Raw genomic sequence first — 18,631 nt, forward strand, 5'->3', positions numbered from 1 at the left:
CAGCCGGCTCTGGAGCCCAGCTCCCTCCGTCTGACTCTCTCTCTCTCCCTCCTCGCCTTTTCCCACCCCCTTCCCCTGCCCTTTTTCCCTTCCTAAAAAACACAGAGAAAATGGGACTCAGAAGCCTACACCGCCTGCAGAACGTGGCTCAGCCTCCCCAAAAGAGGAAATGCCAGCGTGCGGTTCTCATGGCAACTCCAGCCCTACCTCCGCGCCGCCCGCGCCCATATGGTGAGCTGCGCCTGCCCCGGCTCCGCGGGACCCAGGGCCAGCCCTGGGCTGCGGCAGGCCTGTTGCCTCCCTCAGCTCCGCGCCCTGCAGCAGGTTGTGAACCCCGTTTCTGGCTCCCAGAGGTAGGGCCCCCACTTCCCTCTGTCTACCCTTTGGGAGTCCTGAGCCAGGGGTGGGGGGGTGCGAGAACAGGAGCAAAGCCAGGGCTGGCTCCTCGCCCCATCCATGCGAGCGACTGCACGGGACCCAGAAGGAGCCCGTGCCCTGGCCAGGCCGCCCCGGGCACTGCCCCTCTATGTCCCTAAGCTGTCTGTGTGCCCACCCAGCGCACACCTACCAGCCCGCCGTGTGGACTCCTGGCTTTCCGGGCCAGTGGGCATCTCCCTGACTAATGAAATGGAAGACAGTGCGAGGCAGCCTGGGCACCGCAGGGCCGGCAGCCGAGGAGCAAATCCAGGGCCTGACACGCCGCCTGCCGCTCAGGGCCCTGGGGGATGGACTTGCACACAGGCAGCGCTGGGTGCTGGGTCCCTCCTCCCCCCAGCTGACCCCAGAGCAGCCTGCCCCCACCATGCCAGACCTCAGCCAGCACTGGGTGACCCTCAGAGGCCCACTTTGCATGGCCGGGAGGAGAGGTGGCCGGGGCGGTGGTGCAGGCAGGGACCCCACAGTGCGGTTCAAGCACGTGGCTACCTCCGCCACTCTGCCTGGAAGCACTGAGCCCCAGACGTCCGGGACTTGCTCCCTCCTGCATTCTTCCCACTTGAAAACCCTTTCCCGAGACCTCAGGAACTCCAAGGAGGAGGGGCTGGGCGAGGCTGGTGGGTCAAGCTGGGCTCAGACGCAGGTCTCTGCCGCCCTGCCCAGGGTCCTCCGGGCCCCCTGGGGCTTCCTCTGCCCCTCTGCTGGAGGGAGAGAGGATGGATGGGAGGGGTGCAGGGAAGGGGAACAGATGGGCTTGGAGGCCCCGTGCGGGGGCTTGCAGGAGGGGGAGGCGCATGGAGAAGCTGGAACTGTTACAAAGTTGCAAGTTAAAACATTCTTCACACTCCCGCCTCCTGTGCTGTTCTGATGCACCAAGACGTGACAAAAATGTGTCAGATTTTTAAAAAACCACACACATACACAAATGCCAGTCCCCGTCTCCGCCGCCCGCCCAGGCTGGGGCCATCTGTTCCCGGGGGGGTGGGAGAGGAGAGGGGCCTGGCAGTCGGCGCCGTCACTCCGGATGCCCCCAGCCCTGGGTCTCCAGTGATGGCCTGACCCAGAAATGGCTCCCATGTGACGGCGGGGTGCTTTTTGGGGTGATCCTGTTCAGCCCATGCTGGATCCCAGGGTATGCTGGCCCCTCTCTCTGCCTGCTATAGCTGGGGGGGGGGGCAGGGCTGGGAGAGCTCTCCCCAAGACCCCAGAGGGTTCTGATGGGAAACTGAGGCTGAGAGAGAAGAGGCGTGGCCGGGTCCATGTACAGCTCCAGGCACACAGTCACTCAGCAGATGCTGGCTGCACACACCCTTGGCGGCAGCACTCGGTCCCAGATGAGGCAGACTGGTGCGGGCCAGCTCTGGGGCAGGTCAGGCCAGCGGTGGGGATTGGTGTGTGTGTTGGGGGGGACACAGGCCCCTGGCACTTCTGAGAAGGCAGTGGTGGGGTGAAGGGCATGGGCAGACCCAGCTGGCAGGGCTGCAGGGACATTAGGGCGGCTGTTCCTCTGGGCTGCCCTGTGCTGAGCACCCTGGGAAAAACTGGGACCCTGGGCAACCCAGGCCGGTGGTCACCCTGGCCGCTGCTTCAAGTTGGGTTTGCTAGAGCTGGGATCTGAACAGGATAGAACCTGCCACATGGACGGAGCCCTGAGGGGGCGGGGCTGGGGGCATAGGGAGGTTGATCCCTGGGAAAGGCAGTGGGATGTCACCTGGCCCCAGGTCATATTTCATTGTGGCCTCAGAGTCCAGTTAGGGAGCCGCGGGGCAAAGGTCACAGGGACAGAGGACTAAAGCAAGTTCATCAGGGGGCAGCTGGCAGGGCACCAGGAGACACTGAGGAGTGTGCGCCAGGGCCACATGTGGTCACACTCCCGTGTCCAGAGCACCCCCAGCCCTGGAAGCATCTGGTCTGGTCACCCTTCCGGGCCCAGCCCAAAGGCCACCTCCTCTGAGACGTCCTCACTGGCCTGCTGAGAGACAGGGGTCCCCAGAGAGCCACCACCACAGGGCCACCCTGTCAGTTACCACACCTTGTGCCACTGGATTCTCAAGGCCCTCTGACCTGACCCATGCCCCAGGCTCAGAGAGGGCAAGTAACGTCCCCTAAGCCACACGGACAGCTGAGGTCAGTTCAGAATGCGTCGCCCCTGTGTTGAAGCCCCAGAGTCCTGCCCACTGCGGTGGGGGACGCGGCCACTTTCTGTGGCAGACTGGCGGAATTGGCAGAATTTCAGCAGGAAGTCCACGAGGGGGCCAGAAGTTGGGGTGGGGTGCCGTGGCCTGGAGGCCGCTGCCGGCTTCCTCCAGCAGGGGGTGTCCTGGGGAAGTCAAAGACTCCCTGGAGAAGGGAAAGGGGCGTGGCCTGAGCCCTGCATGCTGTGGGCAGGGCCCTTCCTGCCCTTCCTGGGAGGGACCAACACTGTCACTCCCTCCCGTCCCTGGGCCTGTCGCCCATCTGCACGTGGAGGCCCTCAATTCAGCGTCACCCCCACCGCGGGGTTCACCTGAGGCTTCGGGGGTCGGGGGTGGGGCTCTGGCTAGAGAGTCAGGGGGAAGTTCGGGGGCCTGGGTGATGACCCTCAGTGCCAAGGGGCAGAGGGTCTCACCTGCCCCCTCCTTCTTTCCTTACTTTCCTACCAACTCCTTTTGGGCCAGAGATGAATTACAGCGACTTAGCACACACTCAGTGGCTGGGAAAGTGGCTGAAACCCACAGTGAAAACCGAGGGTTTCTTAGGATTGAAGCTATTGCCATATTGCTCTTCTATTCAAAGACAAGCACATAGGCAGGAAAGTCTCCTGCCTCGGTAGGACTCAGGTGACAAGCCACCTGCCTTCCTCTGAAGTCAGGCACTCTCGGACCTCGGCATTGGGTTTCGGGGTGCCCGGGCCTTCCTGGCCTGGATGAGAAGGTGGAGGGTGGGCTCGGGGTGAAGGTGGCAGGATTGAGACCTCTTCCGGAGAGGCAGAGCGGGGAGGGAAGGGCCTGGGCTGGGCCTGGCTGCCCGCTCACCGCCATGGCACCGGGCACCGTGCTGAGAGGCTGGGGATGGTGAAGGGCCTGGGGATATGATGGGTGGACAGGAGAGGGCCTTGCGCTGCTAGTGAGCTTCGGAGAAGTGAGGCAGGCAGAGGCTGTGACGAGAACAGCAATGCCAGGCACTTCTCAAACAGGCCTGCCGGGGACCGTGGGGTCCAGGGCCCAAGCCCCTGACCCCTCCAGATAAGAGAGGAGGCAGGCAGAGGTGGGGGCTGTCCCTGGGAAGGCTGGGGTCCCCAACATTCAGGCTCTGCCTCAGAGCCCCATGCTGAGGGTGCGCCACTGTGGCAGGGCCCGGGAGGCAGGCCTGTGCCCCAGGAACTGCCCTGGTGGCCATGTGCCCAGGCAGGCTCCCTTTGAGGTCTCAGTTAATACATCTGTGAAGTGGGGAGAAGAGCCTTGCCCAGTAGAAGAAGGCTCCCAAGGAGACCCAGTGGGGTCCCCGTCTACCAGCTTGGCCAGTGTCCCCAAGTGCAGGGTACAAGCAAGCCCTACCTTGGCCAGGGCCCAGACACTGCCCCGTGAGCAGCTGGACACAGCCTCTCGACACCCGACACTCTTCTCCTCCTTGTTTCTTTCTCCTTCCTGCCCCTCCCTGTGAGGGTGGGACAGGGTGGCCCTCAACCTTGGCTGGGCCTCAGTTTCCCTGTCTGAACCTTGGCTCTGCTGATCCAGTCTTGAGAACCTTCCGGGGCCAGTGTTGGGGGTGGTGAGGTGGCCCCGATCCTCATGGGTCATCCCCACCCAGGATGCTGCACACGCCTACCTGCCCAGCCTCTCACAAGGCAACTCACACCAGGCTCACAGCACGCGTGTGAGCCAGCAGTCACACAAACGACACTGGCACCGCCACAGCTGACCCCGTGTAGACACACGCACTCTGGGTTAAGAGAAAGACAGCATCGCTGGGGCTGGCACTGTGGCGTAGCAGGTAAAGCCGCCACCTGCAGTGCCGGCATCCCATAAGGGCGCCGGTTCGAGACCAGGCTGCTCCCCTTCCAATCCAGCTCTCTGCTATGGCCTGGGAAAGAAGCAGAAGATGGCCCAAGTCCTTGGGTCCCTGCACCCATGTGGGAGACCTGGAGGAAGCTCCTGGCTCCTGGCTTTGGATCAGCGCAGCTCCGGCTATTACGGCCCCCTGGGGAGTGAACCAGCAGATGGAAGACCTCTCTCTGCCTCTGCCTCTCTGTAACTCTGCCTTTCAAATAAATAAAATAAATCTTTAAAAAAAAAAGGCAAGAAACATGTCCCCCCGGGGCCTCATCCCGAGACCCTGCCCCTGCCTACAACGCGGCCAGCAGAGTTTCCTCCATGCTCAGCTGGGAGCACAGGCACGGGTGTGTGTGTGTGTGTGTGTGTGTGTGGAGAGCTTCTGGAAGCCTCCTTGGGAGAACCTGGGAGCCTCGGGGCGTGGCTGGGGGAGACATGGCAGTTGCAGAGGGTGGTAAACTGGAGCCCAGGTGAGAGGGAGGCCCAGGAAGGGGCCAGGCACAGGCATCACGCCGGCTGGGGCCTTCAGCCCCTAGAGCAAGTGCAGTGCCGAGCATCTGCTGGGCACGGCGGAGAGATGCAGCAGAGCCTTCCCCCAAGAGTGACCCAGATTCCTCCCTCCCTCCCTCCCTGTTGCCACACAGGAGCATGAGTGTGTGTGTGTGTGTGCGTGTGCGGGTGCCTGTGCACGCTCTCAGCTGTGGCAGCGGCAGGGCGGGGGGGGGGGGGCTCTCTGAAGGCTCTGGAATGAGAGAGAGTCCTCCCAAGTCCCCAACTGCCATCCCTACAGCTGCATTATGCAAGGTGGGAAGTCCCTGAGTCCCAGGAGCTGGTGCTTGGCTGTCGGGGGCACAGCCCCAGGCCTGGGGGGGGGGGAGCAGTGTCTGCTTCAGTTCTGACCCCAGATCTGGCCTTTCTGGGGACAGTGAGCTCCCACCACGGGGCCACCCATTTGCAGGGGACATTCTCTTCCCATCAGGATCCCACAGCAGCTGATATAGGCAGGCAGACAAACTGATTACATCTGTGAGCTGGAAGACCACGCCCCCTGTGTGATCTCACACCCCAACCTGACCCCACCTGTACACCCACCTGCCAATCAGACTATGTAACCACGCTCACTTTGGGAGTACATAAAGGCCTGGGCCACGGTGGGCCCGCCCCTTACTGCCCCGTGGATGCGTGGCCTTTGGGGTGCCTGCTCTCTTTCCCGCCTGCATGCTTGCTCCACGTGGCTCGTGGCCTGTGCTCCACCTTTGCTTTGCTGCCACGCTAACCCTCCATGGCTGCTCATAACCATACTCTCGCTCCACCGGGCTCCTGGCCTGCTCTCTGCCCGGTATGGACCATCGCAGCTTCTAGACCTCTCTTTCTCCCCTAATGAAAGCCCTCACTTTCCTGTGCATTCCTCTCACTGAGTAAAATCCTTAAAGACTTACCACATTGTCTGGTCTATTTGAGCCAGAACTTGGAATTCTTTGAATAAGTGGCAAGTACCAGAATTCTTCTCCAAATAAGTGGCGATAACCCACATATTGAAATTATTAACAAGCAGGCCGATATCACAGCCACTGGAGATGGGTGGGGAGGGGCACGCACAGAAGGAACCAGAGGACCCCTCCCAGCTGCACTGTCCACGTGGTGCCCACCTCTGCCCACCATGCCCACCACCAGGACTCGGGGCAGGACCCTGTGAGGGCTGGGGAGCCGGGCCCAGGTCTCAGAGCAGCAGGTTCTGCAGCTCCTGGCTTGGGTGGGAGAGGAGGGGAGGGGTTCCCTGTGGGCTGCTGGCCATGCCCGGGGCCCTTGTGCACCTGCGGATACACAAGTGTGCTAAGGACAGGCTCCTTCAGACACGGGGACACCCAGCTGTGTCCGCCAGGACCCTGCACACACACAGGCCTGCACGGGCAGACCTTACCCACAGGTGGGCCCACCCAGGGAGGCACACGTGGCCTCAGGCAGGGTGCGCCTGTTTCCCTTGGGGGTTACTCTGGAACTCACCCAATGGGAGAGAAATCTTCCCGAGACAGAGCCTCCAGGGGAGGGGACCCCAGGCGTAAGCCATCCCCCACCCCACCCCAGCGCCTTGGGCTCCAGCTTGGGCCTCTGTCTTGGGGGTGGGGGAGGTCCCTGCACCACCTCCCCTCCAGCCAGCCCTTTCGGGCCTGGCCCACGCATGGCGGCCGCACTGACTCTGTACCCTCTGTACCCTAAGGGCTGGGGTTCTGCTCGCTGAGGACCCCCTCATTCACTGAAGAGCGAGAGAAACCATGTGCTCACCCTGGGGAGCTTCCAGAGAGGGGGTGCAGATGCAGGAGGAGGGCGGCAGCTCCGTGGGAGTGCTCAGGGGCCACCCCACTTGTGAGCTCCAGAGCAAACTGGACTTCCCGGGCCCTCAGCTTTCCCCATCTGTAAAATGGGCCTGAGACGCGGACTGACCCCGTACTGCTGCTGAGAGGGTCCAGAGCTTGTGAGATGCTCTGGGAGTGCCCAAGCACTCGGGACACAAGGGCAGGAGTGCTGCTCTGTGTAATCTTCAGCTCAGGGCAGCCCCAGGCCAGGCGGGAGCCAGCGGCCCCTGTCGGGCGGCCATCGTCCTCTCTCCCTCTGCTCCAGGAATCGGATGTGACCTGGGCAGAGGACCTCTGAGGCCAGCAGCAGGGCTGGGGGAGAGGGCACTGACCCAGGGGTGCCCTGGACAGGAAGGAAGAGGGGGGCCTGGAATGAGTGGACAGCAGCCCCCAGGGGACGGATGCACTGATCCCACCCCTTATGCTGGTAATGGGGAGGGGAAGCCACACAGAGCCTGAGCTGGGGGTGGAGGGGCACCAGGGAGCTGCTTCCTCACCTCCAGCTACTGGGAGGCTCCCTGGGAGCAGAGCGTCTGGGGTCTTTCCAAGGAGCCAGACCGTCCTGGCAGAACCAGGAGGGGGTGGTGAAGGAGGCCTCCCGGGGCGCGTGGGCACTGTGCTCGCTGAGCAGGTGCCCTGGTGGGGGCGGGGAGAAGAGGGCAGGGCTACCCACTTCTTTCCTCCCCTCCCCAGGCGCCCCTGCCAGTGTGAGCTAACGGGCTGACATTAACAAGCCCCAGCTCCTCACTTGTCTGCAGTGGGCCTCAGCTGGGAAGAACTGCTAATTACGGCACAATAAGGAACTATCAATGACAGACGTCAATACTATTGCCTCCTGCGTCCTTGCCTGTTTATCTACAGATGGCGGGTGCCCTGGGCTGTTTGTCTAAGCTGCCTGCTCCCTCCCAGCAGGGTGGGGGCTCCCTCTTCCCGCTGGGTTCATTCAGGAACCCGGAGCCTCCTTCCCAGGGCGGGGACACCAAGCGACTCTGGCTGTCTAGGGCTCAGCTTCCTCATTGGCCAAACAGATGTGAGAAACCCCAGTCCCGCCTGCCTCGCGGGGCGCACAGGAGCGGGGTGGGGGGGGGCAGAAGCAAGGCTCTGGAAGGGTGAGCCGTGGTGCCAATGCAGGGGCTTCATGGGCCTGGGGACACAGGAGTGAGGGGCACCAGCAAGGGGACAGACACATCCCGGCTCACCCGCCCCTGCCAGCTACAAGAACCAACTATGGGGAAAGCAAACAAGCACGGAGGCCAGGGAGAGAGGGGGCAGCGGCCCTGAGCCCCCAGGCCTGGGACGCCGACCGTGCACCTGTGATGGGCTCAGCTCTTCCTCCATCCCAGAATCTCATGGACACCTGCACCTCAAACTGGGGCCCAGGGGTGCAGGTGAGACGCACTGGAGGCGCCAGGGCACCGGAGACAGGCCCGCTCTGCACACGCACACGCACACGCACACGCAGCCACATTCAGAAATGGCCGCGCGGACCAGAAGCAGACAGGCACACAGATGTGCACACCCCACGGCACTGGAGACACATGTGGAGCACACACGTGTCGGCCTGGTGTTCAGCACATGCGTGCACACATGCCTGGGGGCCCAGACAGGCTTCTCCGGGCCCTGGGGCACCCCTCCCCCCACTGAGAAGGCAACGGCAAGTCCCACGCACTCGGCACAGACGGGGGCTGGCGGGGAGGCCAGGCAGCGTGGCCTGGATATTTCAGGGAGATTTTGCTTCACAGAGAGCCCTTTCTTCTCATCTCTGCACACCAGGCTGCAATTACCCATTAGGGAGTGGGCAGAAACCAGGGCGGCCGTGCCTGGCGCCTGAGCTGGGCTGAGCCCGAGCCTCTGTCTCTGCTGCGGGCCACAGGGCCTGGCCTGGCCAGACCTGTTCTGCCCCTCACTTGCCCCGCCGTGGTCCAGAGGGAGGAAACCTGGAGACCACTTTGGGACTCGCAGGGTCCTGGCCGAGGGCCACCCTGGCAGCTCCTAGCCGAGGAAGAGCCAAAGCCCCTCCCCATCTCGTCCTTTCTCCTCTCTAGCCAATCACACTATTCATAGCTCCTGAGTGACAGCCCCACAGGAAGGGACAAAGGACATCTCAGCTGGACACCGCAGCCCCTACTTCCCTGGCCCCGGGAACACCCTGCCTCAGTCCCTTTGTCATAGAAAACATCCAGTTCAGCTCAGGCCAAGTGGCCTCTCCTCCAGGAAGCCCTCCAGGACCCTCTCTGGCTCCCCCCAGCACCCTGTGTTTTCCTCCATCACTGTCTCAAAGGCTGGGAACTGAGACACCTCCAGGGGCCAGGAGGAGCCGCAGGTGCGTGCGTGAAGGGGCGGGGCAATGCACAGTGGGGGAGCCAGACCGGAGAGCAGAGGGCCCGGGCATCTAAACCCAAGCTGTTTCATGGCCTAGCAATTCCACGCCTAGAACAGACCCAAGGGAGCTGGAGACAGGTGCAGGGCGGCATCACTAGTAACGGCCAAGAATGCAAACACCCGCGTCCACGAGTGGCCCAGCTGAGCGTGGACTACCACTCAGCCAGGAAAAAGGGATGCAGCAGTGGCACGTGCTGCCAGCATCACCAGCCGAGTGGGAAGCCGGGCACAAACCCCACACTTGCTTGATTCCGCTGGCAGGAAACGCTGAGAACAGGCAAATGCAAAGGACAAACACAGGGGTTCCGGTTGCCAGACTGGGGGCGGGGAGAGGGGCGTGACGGCAGGTGGGCAGGGTCCCCTTTGGGTGAGGAACACTCGGGAGCTGACGGTGGCACAGTCTTGTGGACTGACAGAGCACCCCCAGAGGGGACGCTCCAAGTGTGAATTTTCCGGTATGTGAATTATATCTCAATTTAAAAAATGAAAGAAACAAGTGGTGGGCTTGTAGCCCAGTGGTTAAGGCAGCAGAAAAACCCCGGTGCCCCAGGGAGCGCCTGGGCTCCGGTCCCGGCTCAGCTCCTGATTCCGGCTTCCTGCCGATGTGCACCCTGGGAAGCAGTGGAGAGGGCCCAGGACGTGGGACCCGGTCACTCATGTGGGACCCTGGATTCAGCTCTCAGCCCCAGGCCGCTGTGGGATACGAGGAGTGGATTCGTGAACGGGAGCTCTCTGCCTTTCAAATAAATAAGTATGCATTTTTAAAAAGGAGAACCCACCTGCACCCCACCCGCTGCCTGGGCCCCGAGTCAGCAGCCTCCACTCTGCAGCCCCTGGGGTGCAGTCCCTGGGCGGCCACCGAGCCACAGCTGTGACCACAGCAACCTGCCACCCCCACTTCCTGTGTGGCAGACCCTCCCTCTGGGTCCAGGCCAGTGGGCGGAGGCAGGTGGCCACGGGATGGGCAGGCAGCTGCACTTCCTGCCTCAAAGCCCCGGCCTCCCCAGCCTCAGACCCAAGCTCACAGTTTGCTTTGACAGATAGCACCACCTGGTACCTGCAGCCCTGCCCAGCCCTCGCCCCCAGGGCCCTCACAGCCCCGTTCCTAGGCACCCGCTCCGCTCGGCTCCTCCCCCAGGAAGTCTTCTTCATCACCATGGGCCTCCCCAGGGGTTCCCCGCCCCCAGCCTCGCTGCGCCTTTGGGAAGATGCACAGGTCTGTGTGAAGGAACGACGGGGGATGCAGGCGCCGCACGGCTGCCCCGCACCTGCGCCAACTCTGGCTACCAGCGGGTCTGGGGTCTCAGCAACTGCGGGCAAGGGAGGTCCTAGGATTTCAATGCAAAGTCCATGCAGTGATGGGGTGGTGGGGCCCCGGTCACTTTTAGACACACGCTGACCCCTAAAGACAGAGCACAGTCAACAGGGAAGGGAAGCCACATCCGTCCGGTGGGAGGCCAGGTGCAGGCCAGCAGTCCCACGTCCTTCCTGTCCCCCTGCCGTGCGCTCGTGGGGCGGGAGTGGCAGGAGCGGGAGGACAGCACCTGCCGGCACCCGCCTGGCCTCCGCTCTGCCTCCCGCCGGGGGCTGACCTCCCGAGCCTCTCCCTGTGTCGGGCCTGCAGCCCTGACCCTGGTAGCTTTGATCCTGTTGGGGCCTGGCCTACTCACACCTCCTCCTCAGGGCTGGGTGACAGATCCGGGCTTTAAGTGGCTGCTGCGGCTGGCTCTGGGGTGGGCGGCTGACTTCCCCATCTTCCTGAGGCCAAGCCCCTGATAAACCTCTCCTGGCCCCAGCGCACAGCAGGTGTCTAAGGAGACGCTGGCTCTGCCTGTGAGCCCCGGCCCCAGAGCCAGACCTCCCCCTTCCCCAGGGGCTCAGGGCCAAGCTGTGAAAGAAAGGCGGGCCCGCAGACCCTGCGCCCCCCAACCAACCCCTGCCCCTGGCCTTTCCCAGTCCAGATACACCACCGAAGGGCCCTCGGCTGGCTGTCGGTGCTCAGCGGCCGAGGTGTGAGCTGATAATTAAGACGTTAGCTGTAAACTTAACGTGTGATCCCCTGCCAGGAGTATTTTGGTTTTAACGGGTTGCTTTTGGAAGCAGAAAAGCCGTCAGCCAAACGGCAGGCGAGGACGCCCAGTGGGGTGCGGGGCTCTCCTGCTTCTGGGGCCCTCCCCAGCTTCCCGAAGCCCCTCCCTTGCCCGCTCAGGGACAGAACGCATGCGCAGGAGCCCCGCCATGTGGTCTCAGCTCGGGCGCCCAGGTAAGGATGATCTCCAGGGACTTCGACAGGCACGCCCTTTCCCACGCACCCCGATTTGCACAAGAACTCCCGCCTCCCGACTTCCTCGTGCCTCGTGCCTCTTCCTGCCCCAAAGATCCCTGCATCAGCCCCATGCCTCCTGATCGATCGATCGATCGATTGAACAGCTCCCCCAATCTCTCCCCAGCTAAGGCAAATGGAACTGAACAGTGACACAGTCTGGACAGGCATGGGACATGGGGACATTCGGCAGAACACAGGGAAAGGACACGGATGCAATACACGGCATGGAAAATAAACATGTGGGGAAGCCAGGTGATCCCTACCTCAAACCACACACAGAAACACACCGCCGACCCACGGGAGGTTTACATATTTCAACATCTCAGGAATAACTAGAACGACAGAGGGCACTGGCTTTTAAAAAACTTTGTGCGGTATTTTGAAAACATCTAAAATTCCGAAAACTTACCCTGTGGCAAGGTCAGAAACCCTCAGGGCAAAGAGTGACAGTCTCCCTCACAGGAGAGGGGTTCCAAAAACAACACCACCCCAAAGCTCCGTCAGAAAAAAAAAAAAAAAAAACTTCGCCAAACCAACCTGTGAAAACCTGAGCAACGCACAGCAAAAGTCAGATCGCACATGAATCGGCTTCCCCCAGCACGGCCCCTCCATCGCCCCATCGCCGAGGCCACGGCCACAGGCACCCCCTCGGCCGGCTGCCTCCTCCTTCCCCTCCCGGCCACACGGGGCTCGTGCTGGAAACACAGCTGCCCCCCGCTTCCCAGACACGGCACCTGCCTGGTTCTCCTCCACCTCCCGGGCTGCTCCCACCCGGCTGGCTGGTGGCTCACTGGTCCCTCTTTGTCCTGCAGCCCTGCACGCTCTCCCCTAGTCCCAGGACTTCAAACCACTATCTTCCCGTGGTGACCTCACGCGGCCCTGGGCTCTGCCTCCCCCGTCTGCCTGCCCACCCCACGGCTGCCCTTGGACACCTCCCGGCATCCCACGCTTGGAATGGCCACAGCCAGCCCTGCTCCCAGCCCTGCACCCTGAGCCCCACCCTCAGAACGGCCTCTCACTCACCATTTCACATTTCTTCACTTTCTTTATTATTGCTATTTTTTTTTTCAACAAAGGGCTGCCTGCTTGTGTTCTGGGCCCCTGTCATAACATAGCCAGTCCTGCCCACTCCCCCTATCCCCTACCTCAAACCCACGCTCCCCTGTCTCTGCCAGCGCCACCCCTCCCTTCCGGCTGCAGGTGGAGCAGTCCTACTCCAAAATCCAAGAGGCTGTGAAATCTGAAACTTTCTGAGCGCTGATGTCACGGCCCAAATGGAAACTGCCAGACCATGGAAGGGCCCTGCTTTGTACACAGAATTATGAAGAACATTGCATACGGTTATGTTCAGTTAGCCACTTGTGCATAAAGCCAATGTGAGAGATCAATGAGTCTGCTGTTTAGATTTGGGTGTCATCCCCAATACAACGCGTTAAGTATCTGCAAACACAATGACTTACAAAAATACCCCGAACCCAAGATACTCCTGTCCCAGGCGCTTCAGATGAGGGATTCTCAACGTGAACACCCGGCCCCCTTCTCTCTCCCCACACTCACCCCCGCGCCCACCTGTCGGCAAATCCTCCTGGCTCTGCCCCGCCCACACATCTGGCACCGCCCCCTTCTCCTGCCTCCACCAAGGCTGTCCAGGTCCAGGCCCCACCACCGCCCCACTGGCTCATCGCCACAGGCAGCCTCCAGTCGGTCCCCCGCACGGCTGCCAAGGGATCCGACCACGAGCAAATCCAGCTCCTTCCGTCACTGCTGAGACCCCGCCATGCTTCCTGCTTCACTCTGATTGGATGGCAAAGCCCTCGGGGCGGCCCTGGGCCCACTCGGGATCCTGCACTCACTGCCTCTCACAGCACCGCCCACTCTGCTCCAGCTACGGGGGCCTCCCTGGAGCGTCCTGCATGAGCCAGGCCTCTCCTGGCTCAAGTCTGCAACGCACCCTGTTCCTGCTGCCTGGCACGCGCTCCCCCAGACACCCCACGGCTCACGTCTTCCAGGCCTGCGCTCCCCCCCACCCCAGCACTTGGCACTCACACTCCACACTCCTTTCCCGTACGCGTGCTTCTCCTCGCTGTCTCTTTACCACAGCCACAGCTCCACACAGCAAATGTTTTTGCCCATCAGTTTTGCTCACTTGTTTGGTCCCTAACCACAGCAGCACCCAACACATAGTAGATGTTCAGTAAACGCTCACTGTGTGCATGGCCACAAGCAAAGAGGAAACACAAATGGCCAAGGGCAGACACGAGCTGGCTCAACCCCCCCCAGCAACCAGAGACAGGTAAACTTGCTCTTAACCCAGCCGGCTGGCAGAGATCTCGGGGAACTGAAAATGCCGTGGCTGGCAAGGGATGGGGGATGGGGCCTCCTGTGCCTGGGCTATGGCAGCATTAAGAACCAACCAAGGGGCCAGCACTATGGTGCAGCAGGTTAAGCTGCCATCTGTGAGCCCAATATCCCATTTGAGCATCGGTTCGAGGCCCGGCTGCTCCGCTTCCTATCCAGCTCCCTGCTGGTGGCCTGGGAAGGCAGCAGAGAATGGTCTGAGTACTTGGACTCCTGCCACCCAATGGGAGACCTGGATGGAGCTTCTGGCTCCTGGTTTCAGCCTGGCCCAGCTCTGGCCATTGTGGCCATCCAGAGAGTAAACCAGCAAATGGAAGAACTCTCTGTCTCTCCTTCTCTCTGTATCTCTGACTTCCAAATAAATAAACAATTTTTAAAGAACAAATCAAATGCAGAAATGCACGTGGCTCTGACTCTGCTGGTCCACTTTAGATGTGTGAACCCACAGGTTCCCTGAGGGGGGCTGGTCAACAGCCAAGTGCCGGAAATGGCCATGGGCAGGGGTAGCAACGAGTAAGTGACTCACAGGCCATCCAAACAAGGATGGGGAGGACAGGCAAAAACCTGGGAGGACCATGTGTCTGAACACACCCAGGCGTCTCCTTTCAAAAGGTGTTTATAGTGGGCACCATCCCATATGGGCCCCAGTTTGAGTCCCAGATGCTCCACTTCTGATCCAGCTCCCTGCTAATGCACCTGGGAAAGCAGCAGAAGATGGCCCAAGTGCTTGGGCCCCTGCACCCACGTGGCAGACCTGGAAGAAGCTCCTGGCTCCTCGCTTCAGACTGGCTCAGTTCCAGACGTTTCAGCCATCTGGGGAGTGAACCAGCAGGTGGAAGACCTCTCTCTCTGTCCTTCCCTCTGTCTCTCTGTAAGTCTGCCTTTCGAGTAAATAAATATATTTTTTATTTTATTTATTTTTTGACAGGCAGAGTTAGATAGTGAGAGAGAGACAGAGAGAAAGGTCTTCCTTCCTTTGGTTCACCCCCCAAATGGTCCCTACAGCTGGCCCGCTGCGCCGATCCAAAGCCAGGTGCTTCCTCCTGGTCTCTCATGTGGTTCAGGACCCAAGAACCTGGGCCATCCTCCACTGCACTCCCGGGCCACAGCAGAGAGTTGGACTGGAAGAGGGGCAACCGGGACAGAATCCGGTGCCTCGACCGAGACTAAAACCCGGTGTGCCAGCGCCACAGGCAGAGGATTAGCCTAGTGAGCCACGGCGCCGGCCTATCTTTTTTTAAAAAGTGTATGACAAGAGTTTGGTGGGATTTGTGTGTAACTCGGGAGCTGGAGCGGGAGACCACGGGAAGAACTGAACGGCACGCCTTAAATAGCTCGAGGGAGGTGGGGAGTGAGGGAGGATGCACACAGGGGGGCATTTCAAAAAGCTGGAGGAAAATGGAATTCAGAGAGACGCTGATTGGGGTGCAGGAAGGGTTTGAAATCCGCACATCGTTCTTTCACAACGTGTATTTTCCACAAACTTTCTGAACCATCCCCCCAGTGTTACCTTAAATAATCAGAAACAGGATTCTGCCCAGGGAGAAAACACTGCCACAGGAGAGGCAGCCGCTGGCCCCGCCCAGAGCCATGCCCATCCACGCCCGGCGCCCCAAGCACTCCGGGGTCTCAGCTCATGGGCAGTTCTCCGTGCCTGGTCCCTGTTGCCAAGGCCAGCCCACCCTGCCCCATGACCTCAGCCAGGACAGACGGGCACCAGGACCATGAGCAGCCCCACGGCAGTTCTGGCCCCAGGCTCCAGCGAGAACCCCTCGGTCTGTGCCCCAAGCACCCCAGGGAGCAGAAAATGACTGCTGACCCGGGCAGCTGATGTGAGGAGGCCCAGGGGTCCACGGGGAGGATGGGCCACAGCAGGAGTGAGGCTGGGGCTCAGCCCCCCTAGTGTGGCCACACCGAGCAAACGGCATGGGATGTGGCAGGCTATACTGGGACAGCACTTGCGCTAACAAGAGTCGGACAGCGCCACTGCACAGTGGGCAGAGCCCACAGCCGAAGGCTGGCAGGTGGGCATGAGTGAGCCATAGATGGCGACCAGGTGAGAGCCAGGCCAGGGCTGAAGGGACCACCTGGAGGCCAGCAAGGTGGCCGCCCCTGCAGAGGCTGGGGCCTTCAGACCCCACACTATGCCCCCCACCGCTGCCCTGCCAGGGACTTGCACATGGAGGGCCAGCCTGGCTCAGGGGACCCGGCCCTCTCACCCCTCGCCCTCCCAGCAGGGTTCCCCTACCTGGTCAGATGGCACCGGGAGGCAGACGGGCCTCTGGAGGCGGGGCGTGGCAGCCTGGCTGTGGCAGCCCCAGCATGCGCTGTGGAAACAGCAGGAGGTCAGTGCAGGCCAACATGGGGCTCCCAACTACCCCAGGCACTGCGCAACATCCCCCCAGCCCCCTGGAACGGCCAACCCAGGACTGACCCCCAACCCAGGAGCATATACCCCTGGCCTGGGGGCTCCAGGCCCTGGTCACGCCCCCTCCCTACTCACATTCTCCCCAGTTCTCTGCAAGGTTTGTTCAGGCACAAATGCCCACCCTGAGGTTCCCACGCTGCCCATCACTTCCTGTCCTTAGCTCCCAGCGCCCCCTGACCCAGAAGGTCTGGCTTCTGTCCCCCTCCCCCACAACACTCCCAGCAAAGTGTGCGAGGACCCGCCTGTGCCCCACCACTCCCGCCTCAGCCTGGGGACTAGCCCCCACCCCTCTATTGGCAGCCCTTCTCTCCTGGCTCCCTGACCCCCCAATCCATCTTCACCACCCATCACACCCAGGAAGCCCCTAAACCTGGCCCATAGGGTGCCGTGAAGCTGCTCCCCCATCCGCAGCCACACGGGGCACCCTGCCGGCCTCTTAGCTCAGGGGCCTGGTCAGAGCCCTCCCTGCCCCGTGCCAGGGGCCCCTCCTTCCACAGCCCACGCAGCCCCCACCAGCCAGGTGTACTGAGGGGCCACATACCTGTAGTCCTTTGCTCTTTCCCGGGCACAGGTCTGTGTGCACGCTGCAGGGAGCCTCAGAGGCCATGGAGGCAGAGAACAACTCTACCCCCACGCCCCACGTGCTGTGCTCGCTAGCCCAGCCCCCAGCCCCACGCAGCCCCTGGTTCTCCCCGTCCCAGGGTGTCTGCAAACGCAGCACCTACAGGAGCCCCGAGTCTGGCTTTGGGCACCCAGCATGGCGCAGTTAAAAGGTCTCTGTGCTATGTCTTAGACCCGAATTTCCTTCTTTTTCAGGCCTGAGTAGTATTCCATTGTGCAGCCATTCACCAGCTGAAGGACATCGGGGTTGTTTCCACGTGTCAGAGACCAACTAAAGCCACTGAAAAGACCCACGTGTGGGGTCAGCGCCGTGGCACAGTGGGTTACGCTGCTGCCTGTGATGCCAGCATCCTGTATGAGTGCCGGCTCACGTCCTGGCTACTCTACTACTGACCCAGCTCCCCGCTAATGCGCCTGGGAAAGCAGTGGAGGACGGCCCAGGTGCTTGGGCCCTGCACCCACGGGGGAGACATGAGTGGAGCTCGGGCTCCTGCCTTCAGCCCGGCCCAGCCAGGGCCACTGCAGCCTTTAGGAGGTAAACCAGCGGGTAGAAGATCTCTTCTCTCACTCTCTGTAACTCTGTTTTTAAAAATAAATAAACACCCAAGTTTTTGTGTGATATAAGTTTTGATTTCTCTTGGCTAAGTACCTATCAGGAGGGCTGAGTAGAAAGCGCATCTTTAACTTTCTAAGAAGCGTACGGCCGTTTCTCTAAGTGGCCACACCATTTGTCATTCCCGCCAGCAAAATTTCCACCGGCTGCTCTGTGTCCTTGCCCATCACTTGGTATTGTCAATATTTTTAGTCAAGTGAGGAATGGACATTTAAAAAAAAAAGATTTACTTATTTATTTATATGAAAGGCTGAGCAATAGAGAGGCAGAGAGGGAGAGACACAGAGACATCTTCCATCCACTCGTTCATTCTCCAAATGGCCACAACAGCTGGGCCAGGTGGAAGCCAGGAGCCAGGAGCTCCATCTGGGTCTCCCCAGGTGGGTGGCAGGGGCCCAAACATTTGGGCCATCTTTTTGGGGTTTTCCCAGGAGCACCTGTAGGGGGCTGGATCGGAAGCAGAGCAGTGGGGATTAGAACTGGTGCTCTGATGTGGGATGGCAGCATCTTTAACCTGCTGGGCCGATGCCCACCCCGGGGACAGGCATTTAGAATAGCAGTAGGGACAGCAGGGGGTCTGGCTCCAGCTCCTGACTCCAGCCTCCTGCTAGTGCAGACCCTGGGAGGCAGCAGTGATGGGAGACCTGGATGGAGCTCCCAGCTCTGGGATGCAAACTCAGTCCAGCCTTGGCTGCTGTAGGCATTTGGGGAGTGAACCAGTGGATGGGAGTGCTCCCCCTCCTCTCTCCGCACCTCTCAAAAAGACTTAACTTTAGAAAGTCAATGCAGTGCTATGTAGTGATGTCTCAGTGTGGTTTTCATTCGCATTTCCCTAATGACTAGTGGTGCGCCACCTTTCATGTGCCTCTGTATTTTTTTCATCCGATGACTATTAGAAATTGTCACGGCAATTATTTACCTGCTTGCTTTCCAGGTCTGCTTCAAATGTGAGAGCAGAAGCCTGGGCAGTGACCCCATCCCAAAGCACGGCAGTGGACGTTGGGGACACTGCTGCTGACAGAGGGGGAGCCGCGCCGGGCGCTGGCACTGCCCAGCCCCATCTGAGCACTTTACAAACCCTGA

The sequence above is a fragment of the Lepus europaeus genome, chromosome 11, assembly GCF_033115175.1.
Source record: "Lepus europaeus isolate LE1 chromosome 11, mLepTim1.pri, whole genome shotgun sequence".
In the NCBI taxonomy this organism is placed as follows: Eukaryota; Metazoa; Chordata; class Mammalia; order Lagomorpha; family Leporidae; genus Lepus; species Lepus europaeus.